This window comes from Pongo abelii, chromosome 4 (assembly GCF_028885655.2).
Source record: "Pongo abelii isolate AG06213 chromosome 4, NHGRI_mPonAbe1-v2.0_pri, whole genome shotgun sequence".
NCBI lineage: Eukaryota > Metazoa > Chordata > Mammalia > Primates > Hominidae > Pongo > Pongo abelii.
In genome coordinates, this window is record NC_071989.2 from 73,335,736 (window position 1) to 73,348,754 (window position 13,019).

Genomic DNA, 13,019 nt, shown 5'->3' on the forward strand with positions numbered 1-13,019 from the left:
GCTGCGGCGGGCGAGCGCCGGGGCGCCACGTCCGAGGCCGCGGGGTCGGGGCTGCAGGCACAGCTCGAGCGCTTTCCGCGGGGTTTGGCTCCTGTCGCTTCCCGTCTCGCCGAACCGGCATCGCCGCCGCCGGAGCCGTAGCGAGTCCTCAGAGCCTGCCTGCTGGCGGCCGGGAGCGCCGGGACGGGGCGCGAAGCCGGAGGCTCCCAGACGTGGACACAGGTAAAGGCCGGCGGGTCGGAGTCGGGCGGGGCGCGGCGGCGGCGCCTCTCGGAGGTACCCGGCCTCGGCCGGGCCCTGCCCAGCCCGCGGTGGCCCGGGCCCCCACATTGGCCCAGGCGGGGACGTGCCAAGGGGCTGGGCTAGGGCTGCCGCTGGCCTGGCCGCCTCTCGCCTGGGCTTCAGGTGACGCGGCGGCGGCTTAACTTTCGCACCTGAGGCTCTCGGAGCGGCCTCGGGGCGCGCCCGCCTGGAGGTTGGAATTACACAGGGTCGAAAAAGCTGAGCCCTGGAAGCGAGGCGCTGGAGGTGTGGCGGAGGAGGCCGGGGAAGGTGGGGTGGGTGCCAGGGGTCCAGTACTGAACACTCTCCAGGGCTGAGGTGGGGAACTGCGTCTTGTTTAATTTCGGAGCTTGTGGGGACCACACAACCCCTTCCACGGCCGGTTCCCTCTGCACGGTTCCACTTTCCTTTGTCTAGTCCATTTCAGTATCGGCGTCGCAGTCGCTTTTGTTGCAGCCTTGGGTCCAGAGTGTACGACTTTCTGCTAGGCAGAGGTCATAAGCTCTGAAATCCATCGGGGCGGAGGTGGGGAGATGGTCCTTTGGTGGGAAATTACTAGTGCTGTTATGAGCACTAACGCATATATTCTACCTTGTTTTTTTTCCGAGATAGTGCTCATTATTTTCGTAGCATCTAACAGTTGTAAATGCACCTGTGAGAGCATTCATTAGTTAACTTCAAAGAAGCATTATGCGGACGGGTTACTATTATCCCATTTTATAGACCAGACAGCTGAGGCACCCAAGAGGAAAAGTGATTATATCAAAACTAAGCAGTCAATCCTTGTGGAATCTGTGAGTAGAACTTGTTTGACTAGAGTTGTCCTTGGTCCAGTTGATCTCTTAGCCTCAAACAAAATTTAGCTCTCAAAGATGGACGGTCTGATGCTCATTGTATTTTTAGTTACTCATTAATTGTTAAAACCTTTCTTAAAAAATAGAGTCTATTCCTTTCAGACTCCTGTTACAGTACCCCTAAAAGTGATACTTGAAAGATCATAAACACTTCAGTTTCAAATGAGTGGTATCATTTGAGTCGTAGAAAGAAGTAAAATTCCGTTGTCTTTTATCTGTCAAACTTTCATCTCTTGTATAAATGTAGTGCCACTGGCAGCCCGAAGATACTTGGTGACAATGGCAGAAACTCTAAATATTTATTTAATAAGTAGAATCGAGGAGGCGAGCTGTTAGGTTTCCCGGAATATTTGAGCAAGTTTTTTCTCATAAAGAATCAAAAATTTAGGAGAATAGTCATTTTAATTATTGTAATGAAAATTATCTCGTAATTGTGTGCGTGTTATGTTGTACTTCATCTCTCTGGAACCATCAACAATTTACCAGTTTCCCTAGGGTTTGCTCTTCGTTTTGTCAACAGTATTTTGTTACCCCATTTTTCTTCCTCTCTTTCATTTTTTGTGTGTTTGGTTTTTCAAAGTGAAGATTTTTTTCTTCGAAAATTCTAAAAATATTCAAAAAATCAACAAGATTTCTTTCGCGATAAAATAGACTTAATTAGCACTTTTTTGAGTGTGTCTGAGGACCGACACCAGCCTCTTTAATAAACACCTCATACATGAAGCAGGAATTCTTCCAGGCAAGAATGCAATAAATTAATCATTTTAATATATTTCTGTAATATTTTATGACATAGCTACCTGAATAATAATGCTTTTTACTCTTACGATGTCTTTTCATTAAGGAGCATAAAGATTAAAAATTTCGCTTCAATTTTGCTAACTACATAGTACAAGGGGACAGTGTGCTTAGACTTAATTGTTGCTTTTATGGAATAAAACGCAGTTCTCTCTCCCTTATACCACCTCCATTTGGCCATCTGAAAAAAGAATGGTGATCTGTCCTTTCCTTCATAGGGATATTTGGGGAATTAATGAAGTAATATCTCGAAGGTAGTTTGAACTCCACGGAAGAAAGCAACTTTGTAACTTTGAAATGTGATTGCAGAGTCTTGAAACATTTTCCCTCCTTAAACGTGCTGTCGTTTATATTTTTAGAGAGTGGTCATTGCAAGTAGTCACCTCAGGAGGCTAAAAACTTATTCCAGTAGTGCTGCTGCCATTCATAATTATTTTGTATTTTTTGAAATTTTCTAGTCAATTTATAAGCAGAATAAAAACATTTCATGATAACGTTCATAAACACTTGTTTTTGTTTCTATTTTTTAATCAAAAAACTAATTCAGCTTGAGTACCTATTTTCTTTGCTAAATTTGGCAGAATGATTTCTACATGGTTGTAAAACTCAGTTCTACCTTCAAGATTTTACCACTATTAAGGATATTTAAAGGATTGTCCTGATGGCTACGAAGGCAGTTTCAAAAGGGCAGTTTAAAAATAGTTTAAAATAATGACAGACATTATTAGAATAAATTTGCAACCTTCCCAGCAGTCTACTACAAAGGGGACAATGCTTACTTGTAGGCTGAAGTTCTGTGCGTATGTGCACATTTGCATGTAATCCCTGTTGTAACCTATCAATTATCTCTTTTCATCACATTGATTTCTTAGAAATTAGATATTTTACTTACATATTAAATAGAGTACATTAAGTAGGTCACATCATACTGGAACAGTGTTAGATTGGAAGTGTATTTCATAGAGAAGTTTGAATGTCACATAAATTTAAATTTAAATCTTCGTAACAATTTTGAATAATAAAATGTGGCTCCATATTGTATGTTTTGAGTGTAATACAGCCGAGGCAATGTAGCCTTAAAATATAAAATTGCTATTTCCAAAAAAAAAGTTATTAACAAGTTGTGTGTGCAGCAGACTTTCCTGACCACACCAATGTCGAAAGAAAAAATTTCGACAAATTTAGTTTAAATATCAAATTGGCTTTTATTAGCAATTCTGAAATTGGGTAGCATCTCATTCCATAAAATAGAATGCCATGCTCTAGGCATGGCAGAATAGTTGGTTTTTGTAAGGTGGGAACAAGGAAACAGAGTGTTTTTAAAAGTCTGTTGGTTAACATCAGATTACTTAAGGTTACTTTTAAGTGTTAAAGCAGAAGGGGCTACTTATGCCAGCTTAGGTTTACCAAGCCCTTTCTTGTTGCAGTGAATCTCCTGTTTTCAGGAAAAACTAGTTTGGTCTTTGAACTAGTTCCTTTCAGTTTCAGATTGATTATGTGGCACTGAGCATGAGTGACTCCCTTTTGGTTTGATCTGTTGGGGCCTAGTGGAGGAGCTCCGTCTAAAACAACGTCCTGTTGTAAATTTTATTTAACAATTCTGTCCTTTCAGTAAGCTTTCACCTAAGTGAGAGTGTGACCAAAACTTAGGGCACTAACGCTACTCTGAGTTACTATCATTCTGGGTTTTCAGTCTCAACATGTCATTAATAGGTTAGGTGTCCTCATTATCATAGGTTTCTTTGAGTTTTCATCATATCAGCTGGAGAGAGATCATTGACATTCAGCAGATTGCTGCGTGCAGTCATTTAAAACTTTTGAGCGAATGCAGCACACTAGGGAGACCACTATTATGACTATCAGAAAGATAATACCAAGAGTTTGGAATGTGCTTCTTAATCAAAGTTCCCATGAACCAAACCCACTGAAATTGAACAGATCAAAGAATGAGACGGACAAAGAATCCACTCATTTTAACCAAGTAGCCTGTTCTTTAATTTTTTTTGCAACTGAGTCTCTATAATACTGGAATTTATGCATGTGCAACAATAAGTGTTACCAACTGCAAAGACTCCTCCCTCTTTGACCAGTAGAAATCTAGAGCAATTCTGTTAATATCTAGTATAACTTTAACAAGAGAATTCAAAGAAGTCTTGTGTAGCTATTGCATTGCAGTAGAATCTTCTATAGAGGCTATTGTGAGGGATAAATTCTAATCATTACTTCATTTGTATCACTCCAAGCCATAGGAAAAGGGACCTAACAAAGCCGATCCAAAAGGGTTAATGCCTCTTGGCAGTGTTCTCTTTAATCTATGACTTAGGTAAGGAGGAGTGAGCCAGTATTCCACTTCTGGATTATGGAGTGACAACTTACCATTTAGATTTTTAGCCCACATTGGCCCTTCATCCTCTACCTGTCAAGGCGTGAGGTTGCCTGTGTATAAGGTTGGCCACAGAATTATCCACAAATAATGATATACCCTGTGGGTGCACATAAGGACTGCTTTCCAGTTCTGTTGTTCATGGATATATTGCTTGGAATGGTGGATTTAGCAGTTTCTAGCCAAGAATCTGAAGCAGAGTTTACAGGTTAAAAAACTGTAATATGTTTGCACATAAGTCAGTTTGAAATAAACTCTATTCAGGCTTTTGGTACAATCCTGTCTTATGATACACTCATTTGGACTTGGTTCTTGTATCCCATGACTGGATTAAATTAAAACAGGGAGAGAGAACAAGTGGGTCTAGAAATCTGACTCTATAAAAGGGACCAGTAGTACAATTTGAACAAGCAGTTGTGTTCAGGGTGTTTTTAAGTTAGCCACTGAGTGGACTAAAAGATCTTTTAAGTTATGTAAAGATTTGGGTTTGGCAGGACAGATCCAACACTCTGTGAATTTACCTACAGAAGCAACTGGTTATGACAGTATTATCCTGCCAAGCAGAAAAGGCATAAAAAAGGAAAAATTAAGAGGGATAAGAGTCTTATTATGATGGAGGATCTTTTTCTGATGTCTTGGGAAAAGCCATCCACAGTGTGAAGTCATCAACTTCTTATCCTGGTTAACCTGATTTTTTAAGGTCCGTGGCTTAAGAACAGAAGCAGGTGGCATCAGGAGGTGGTCTTTTGTGAGGGAGATGTGAATCCAGGGGTCAGCATCTTTGAGTTTAGCTGCAATGCCTGTAGTCAGGAGCACTTGGTAGGGTCCTTTCCAGTGGGATTCAAGAGCAGTCTTTCTTTGATGACATTTCGAGAACACCCAATCACCAGGTTCCAACAAGCCTTTTTGGATCTGTGTCTTGAAAGTCTTCCTTTACCTGTTGGTGATAACTTTTGGCATAGTGCATTAAGAATGTACAGTATTGGGTCATTTCAACATGGGTCAATTAGGGATCTACATTTGGTGTAATAGCCAAAGATATAGAGTAACAAACAATAATTTCATAAGAAGTTAACTTGTGTTTTCCAGCACTGTTGCTCTGAAGAGTCATAAGAGCCAGAGACAGAATTTTAGGCCAAAGAAGGCTAGCGGTTTCAGAAAAGTTGGAAATTCTGAGGTTAAGTATCCCATTCGTTTTATCAACCTTACCAGAGGACTGAGGGGGATAACGACAATGATAATGCTAGACTGTTTGTAAAAATTTAAGTAGAGCATGAATTAACTGTCCAGTAAAATGAGTGGCTCAGTTACTTGAAATGGTATTCAGTATATACCCCAGGTGTGAAGTACTAATTTTGGCAGTTTTGTTTTACAGTAAGGGCATTGTCAGCCTTTTGACATGGGAAGGCCTGAGCCTATCCAGAGAACATATAGACTTTAACAGGCACATACAGACTATTGCAAGTACATGCTTGGTGGGAGTGGATGAAGTCTCCTTGTACATGTTCAAGTGGGCCTAATGGTTGGAGTGAGGGGTGGTCATTCCAGGGGAACATAAAGAGACTTTCTTGGATTATGAGTTTGCCAGGTTAAATATTGATTTTAAATAGCTTTTATAACTTTATAACAATTTTCCCACCACAACTTTTTGATCATTTGATCTATCTTGTCAGTACCATTATGGATAAGGGAATGTAAGAAGCATAACAAATATCCCTTAAGTAACCTTTGGAGTACCAAGTGGCTGTCTTGGCCTTCCCAGAACTTGGAAAGGAAATTACAAGAACATCCTTCTCATTCCTAAAATTCGTTTTAATTTTTAGAGGCCTTCTCCACCCCCCTGCCCAATAACTAACAGCATCTGGGTATAAGGAGGCAAAATTAAGTAGCAGGGAGCATGTCTTACTGTTTCCAGCTGTTGGATTTAGGTAAAAGACTTCACAGAGTTGGGTAACATTTTTGACACGAAAATCAGTTGGAGTACTTACCTGATATTCAGCCTCAGTTCTCTTTGTTTGAGCCTCTTTTTTTAATAACAGTAATGTCTTTGGGCATCAGTATCCAGCAAGGAGCTTATCAACTTGTGGGCCACTTTTTATTGGTATGCCTGAAAAAGTGAGGAAACCTCTTTGCTTCCAAAGTGTTTCAAAATCACAAACCACTTCAAATGCATAGTGACTGTTAGTGTAAATGCTGACAGACTGATTGTTAGATAAAATGCAGGCACAGGTATGTGTGCGAGTATTCCCCAGTGCCTGCTTTAATGTACAAAAAGATTACAGGTTTTGAATCATTGGGCAATTCTAAAGCAGGGGGCTGGGGGTTGTTGTACTACCCTTTTTCATTCTACAAAAGCTGCCTCATGTCTCCCCCCACCCCCCACAAGGAATGGGTTTAGGAACTGAATTTTTAGTGAGTTCAATAAGTCGGGATGCTAAGAGTAAAGATTTAGGAACCTGTAGATGGCAATATCCAACTAACTCTACTAACATATTAAGTTGTCTCTTAGTTCTGGGCCTGGGAAAATCTTGGATAAGCCTAAGTTTATTAGGAGACTTGGATACTTGCAGCACTTAGATCATGTCTTAAATAGTAAATAGTATCTGATGATAAATGTAATTTTTCTATGGAGACCTTATGTCCTTTCTCTGTTAACTGTTAATATGTAGATGAAATACTCTTAGGATGCCTCCTCAGTGCACGAACAAAGAGGTCCTCCATGTATTGCAGGAGAGTTGACCCTTGATACTGGAGGGTGTGCTCAAGTCTTGATGGAGCACTTGAGAGAAGTAGGAGGGGGCTTCAGTGAACCCCTGAGGCATGACTGTCCAGGTACATTGTTGATTATTCTAGGTGAAAGCAAATAGATATTGACTATCATGGTCAGTGGGAATGCTAAAAAAGGCTGAACACAGTTCTACCACTGTCAACTGTTTAGAATTCAGGGGACCTGGGACAAAAGAGTATTTGGGTTTGGAACCACTGGGAAATGTTAAATAATTATCCTGGTAATGACTCTTAGATCCAGACAAATTGCCATCCTTGCCTGTTAGGTTTTTGTCCCTAGTATACAACAAACTGTACAAAAAATAGAATCATATTAACCAAAACCAAATATCCTTGATACAGTATATATTAACCATTTAATTAAGGTTTTTATTTTCTTTTACAGAGACAAATTTTAATTACTTGAATTCCCAGCCAAAGTAGAAACCACCCAATAACATTTAAATGAGAATCATTTTACATATTTCTTGAATGTATATACAATTTTTGTTGTCATATTTTTGTAAATAGCCATTTAATTTCGCTGTACTTTTATTTATAATTGACACATTTTTAACATATATGGTACATGTTTGGGGGTACAGTGTGATGTTCTGATACATGTGTATGTTGTATGATGATTAAATCAAGGTATTTATTACCTCAAAGATTTGTCATTTATGGTGAGAACATTCAAAATTCTCTCTTGGTATTTTGAAATATATACAATATAGTGTTGTTAACTATAGTCATCTTGCTATGCAGTAGATCACCAAAACTCATTCCTTGTGCGTAACTGCAAGTTTGTACCTATTGTACTCTCTCCCTCCTCCTTTCCCTTTCCCCTTTCCCTTTTCCCTCTCTCCCCTTTTCTACTTCCCAGATTCTGGTGACTGCTGTTCTCCTCTCTACTTCTATGACATCAACTTTTTTTTTTTTTTTGAGATGGAGTCTCATTCTGTCACCCAGGCTTGAGTGCAATGGCATGATCTTGGCTCACTGCAACCTCTGCCTCCCGGGTTCAAGAGATTCTCCTGCCTCAGCCTCCTGGAGTAGCTGGGATTATAGGCATGCACCACCATGCCCAGCTAATGTTTGTATTTTTAGTAGAGACAGGGTTTCACCATGTTGGTCAGGCTGTTCTCAAACACCTGACCTCATGATCCACCTGCCTTGGCCTCCCAAATTGCTGGGATTACAGGTGTGAACCACCACACCTGGCCTGACATCAACTGTTTTAGGTTGCACGTGAGTGAGATTTTGCAGATTTTGCCTTTCTGTGCTTGGTTTATTTCACTTAATATAATGCCTTCCAGACTCATCCATGTTGCCACAGATGACAGGACTTCATCCCTTTTTTTGGCTGAATAGTGTTCCATTGTGTATATATACCACATTTTCTTTATCCATTCATTCTTTGATGGACACTTAGATTGATTCCATATCTTGAGTATTGTGAATAGTACTGTGATAAACATGGGAGTGCTGATGTCTCTTCAGCATACTGATTTCATTTCCTTTGGATATATACCCAGTAGTGGGATTGCTGAATCATGTTGAAGTTCATTATTTATTTTTTGAGGAACCTCCATACTGTCTTCAATAATGGCTGGACAAATTTACATTCCCACCAACAGTATGTAAGAATTCCTCGTCCTTCACATACATTCCAGCGTTTGTTGTTTTTTTTTGTCTTTTTGATAACAGCCATTCTAATTGGGGTGAGATTATATCTCATTGTGGTTTTAATTTACATTTATATTTCCCAAACGGTTAGTGATCGTTGAGCATTTTATCATATACCCGTTGGCCATTTATATGTCTTCTTTTGACATCTGTTCAGGTCTTTTGCCCATTTTTGATCAGATTATTATTATTTTACTATTCAGTTAAGTTCCTTATATCTTCTGGATATTAACTCAGATGCATAGTTTGCAAATATTTTTACCATTCTATAGGTTGTGTTTATCGATTGTGTCCTTTGGTGTGCAGAAACTTTTTAGTTAAATATAATCCTGCTTGTCTGTTTTTGTTTCTGTTGCCTGTGTTTTTGAGATCTTATCCAAAAAATCATTGCTCAGACCAAGGTCATAAAGCATTTCCCTCATGTTTTCTTCTGGTAGTTTTATAGGTTCAGGTTTTACATTTAAGTCTTTAATCCAGTTCCTTTTTTTTTTGGATGGAGTTTCACTCTTGTTGCCCAGGCTGGAGTGCAGTGGCACAATCTCGGCTCATTGCAACTTCCATCTCCTGGGTTCAAGTGATTCTCCTGCCTCAGCCTCCCAAATAGCTGGGATTACAGGCATGTGCTACCACGCCCGGCTAATTTTGTATTTTTAGTAAAGACAGGGTTTCTCCATGTTGGTCAGGCTGGTCTTGAACTCCCAACCTCAGGTGATCTGCCTGCCTCAGACTCCCAAAGAGCTGGGATTACAGGCATGAGCCACTGTGCCTGGCCAATCCGTTTCTATTTTGAGGTGACTTTTTTTCATATGGTAGAAGACGGGGGTTTAGTTCGTTCTTCTACATGTGGATATTCAGTTTTTCCAGTATCATTTATTTAAGAGACAGTGCTTTTCCTAACATGTGCTTGTTATACCTTTATCAAAAATCAGTTGGTTGTAAGTGTGTGGATTTATTTCTGTGTTCTCAATTCTCTTCCATTGGCTTTTCTATTTTTATAGCAGTACCATACCATTTTGATTACTATAGTTTTGTAGTATATTTTGAAGCCAGATAATATGATCTCCAGCTTTATTCTTTTTGCTCAAGATTACTTTGGCTATTTGGGGTCGTTCGTGGTTCTGTATGAATTTTAGGATTTTTTTTTCATTGCTTTGAAAAATGTCATTGGTATTTTTATAGGGATTGCATTAAATCTTTAGATTGCCTTGAGTAGTATGGACATTTTAACAATCTAATCTATGAACACAGAATATCTTTGTATATATTTGCATCCTGTTCAATTTCTTTTATCGGTACTTTATAATTTTTACAATAGAGATCTTTCACATGCTTGGTTAAATCTAAGTTTTTGTAGTTATTGCAAATGAGATTGCATTCTTGGTTTCTTTTTCAGATAATTCTCTATTGGCACATAGAAATGCTACTGAATTTATATATTGATTTTGTATCTTGCAACTTTACTGAATTTGGTAATTAGTTCTAACAGTTTGGTGGAGTCTTTAGGATTTTATAAATCCTGGAAGATTTTGAGAAGAACTGGTATTAGTCTTGAAATGTTTGATAGAATTCAGCAGTGAAGCCAACAAATCCTGGGCCTTTACTTTGAAGTGAGACTTTTTATTACTGAGTCAATCTCCTCATTTATTATTGGTCTTAATGTAAAGGTTTTCTATTTCTTCATAGTTCAATCTTGGTAGGTTGTATGTATCTAGGAATTTGTCAGTTTGTTTTCAGTTTTCCAATTTGTTGGCATATAGTTTTCATAATATTTTCCTTTGTGTTTCTGTAGTATCATTTGTAATATCCCCTTTTTCATTTCTAATTTTATTTGAGTCTCCTATCTTCTTTTTCTTAAAGTTCTGTCAATTTTGTTTATCTTTCCAGAAAACCAGCTCTGTTGTGCTGATCTTTTGTATTGTTCTTTTTAGTCTCTTCTCGAAAAAGTCCCTTTTTGTGGGGAATGCCAGGTACTTCTAGTCAGCCATCTTGGTGACATCACTATTAACAAGGTGTTTTCTTGCTTTCGTAGATTTTAGAAAATTTTTGAGAAATGATGGCTGAGTTTCATTAAAAAGCTGGCTGAGGAAATTGGAACTCCTGGGTTTTTTAATCTTGATAAATTTTTCCATAGCAAGCAGAAATACTGGAGAATATTCTGTTAGTAACTGAATTGTCCTTATGTTTTATAATCTCTTTACCTGATTAGTTCACTGATGGATTGATATCTGGAAAACCTTAGAAACAACCACAGCTGTTTAAAAGCAGCTTTAAAACATCCTTGGTAAAATTGCTGAAATAAACAGTGAGGCTTGTTCTGAATGAGAATTGCTTAGCCTATTCAGAAACCTGTTGAAAAAATGTATCCTAGAGGCCAAAATTGATGTATGGACACATATTTTGGGCAGCAAGGAATGAAGAGAATAGACGTGTGGGCCAATGGTATTATAGGTAAATTGGGGGCTGTCTACTCAAAGTTTGTTTAATAGAGTTAGAAGTTAACTGTATAAGGAGAACTTCTATCTTTCTGGCCAAATTTTGCTCAGATCTCTGGTTTCAAAGTGGAGTTTGTTATTTCTCAGACTGTTTTCTGATGATACGTGAAGTGTATAGTAGATATTTGTATAGCTACACGTGTCTGACTTAGAACTACTAAGGCTGTAGAGTCAGAAATAAAGCTTTCTCTGCTCAAGTCAAACATTACACTTACTGCTAGCCGAACAACCCTACACTTTTCCAACTTAGTGTTTTGGCTTATTTATTTTCTTTGTTTTAGATGTCCATACTCTTCATTCTACTTGACTAATGCTATTTAAATCCCCTCTGTACTTTAAGACCCAACTGGAAGACTACTGTCTTCACAAAGCTTTCCCTGACTCCCTAATTCTTGTTTCTTGCCCTTAGTTTATCTAATACTACTTAATTGCTAGTTATTTTCTGTGTTCTCAATTATTTTACTTATTTTGGCCATGAACTTGTTCTCTATCTAGATTTTTTTCAAAGGCATAAATTATGCCATATATATATATATATATACACACACACACATATATATGTATTTTTTTCTTTCCTGAATCATACATAATACCTAGAACAGTGGTTAATAGCGGTATATGTCAGCTTATAAGGTTAGATCTACAGAATAAATTTATTACTCTGATACTCTGGTTAAAGCATAACTTAGTAATGTCAGTCAGTGTTCTGGTAGAAAATAGATGACATACTCAAATGAGGTAACTGAGATGAGTTTAATTTAAATAGGTGTCTCTAAGTTAAAATAAACCAGCAATGGATGGTGAAGCACCCCAAGACTAGCAATAATGAGAGTCATTATCATCCCTAGCCCTGAAGAGGCAAGAGAAGGACCATTACTGAAACCCACATGGAAACTATGTAGAAAAGGCTGCCTGGGGCCAGACTTGGTGGCTCACGCCTGTAATCCCAGCATTTTGGGAGGCCAAGGTGGGCAGATAATGAGGTCAGGATATCGAGACCACCCTGACTGACATAGTGAAACCCCATCTCTACTAAAAATACAAAAATTAGCTGGGCGTGGTGGTGTGTGCCTGTAATCCCAGGTACTCAGGAGGCTGAGGCAGGAGAATTGCTTGAACCAGGGAGTCGGAGGTTGCAGTGAGCTGAGATGGCGCCAATGCACTCCAGCCTGGTGACAGAGCTAGACTCCGTCTCAAAAAAAAAAAAAGGCTGCCTGACAAGAACTCTAGCCTTTGAATATCTGACAGGGGAGCACCAGAGGGAATATATACCCCAGCCTCACGCTTTTCCAGTCCTTTGATCTCCACCTGATGCTTTCCACACTGGCAGACAATATTGGAAGCCAAAAGGCAAGAGAGCCTTGTTGTAGCAGTCCAAAAGTCAGCCTCCTAGGAGTTAGAGAAAAGTTAAGAAGATAAAGAGTAGACTCTGGAATGTGGAGCAAAGAATATCCAGCACTGTAATCATACCAAGAGAGTGTTTCAGTTACAGTTAATGTTTTATGCCTTTTTGTGCTGTTTTTATTTCTTGAAAGGCACCTATGTTTTTCTAGTCTAATTCAGTTACTAACATCCAAGAACATTGTATGATTGATGCATTGCATATGAAATGCAGCTACTGTCCCCTTTTCTTGTGGTATTAACTTGTGTAGTATTGTCAAATGTGTCTTCTTAATTTATTTTTTTATATTTTTCTATTGCTTGTACAGTGCATAGGTAGAATACATGGAACTGTCCACATAGCCATTAGGAAAACTG

At 38.9% G+C, this 13,019-nt stretch overlaps 1 protein-coding gene across 11 annotated transcripts in view; it reads left to right on the forward strand.

The window, feature by feature from the left end:
• Nucleotides 1-13,019, forward strand: part of RNF180 (ring finger protein 180) — a 217,007-nt gene continuing 203,988 nt past the window's right edge. For 6 of the 11 annotated variants that reach the window (XR_008525014.2, XR_008525016.2, XR_008525013.2 and 3 more), the window contains exon 1: nt 2-222. The gene's annotated coding sequence lies outside the window, so the exon portion shown is untranslated. 11 annotated transcript variants of the gene reach the window in all.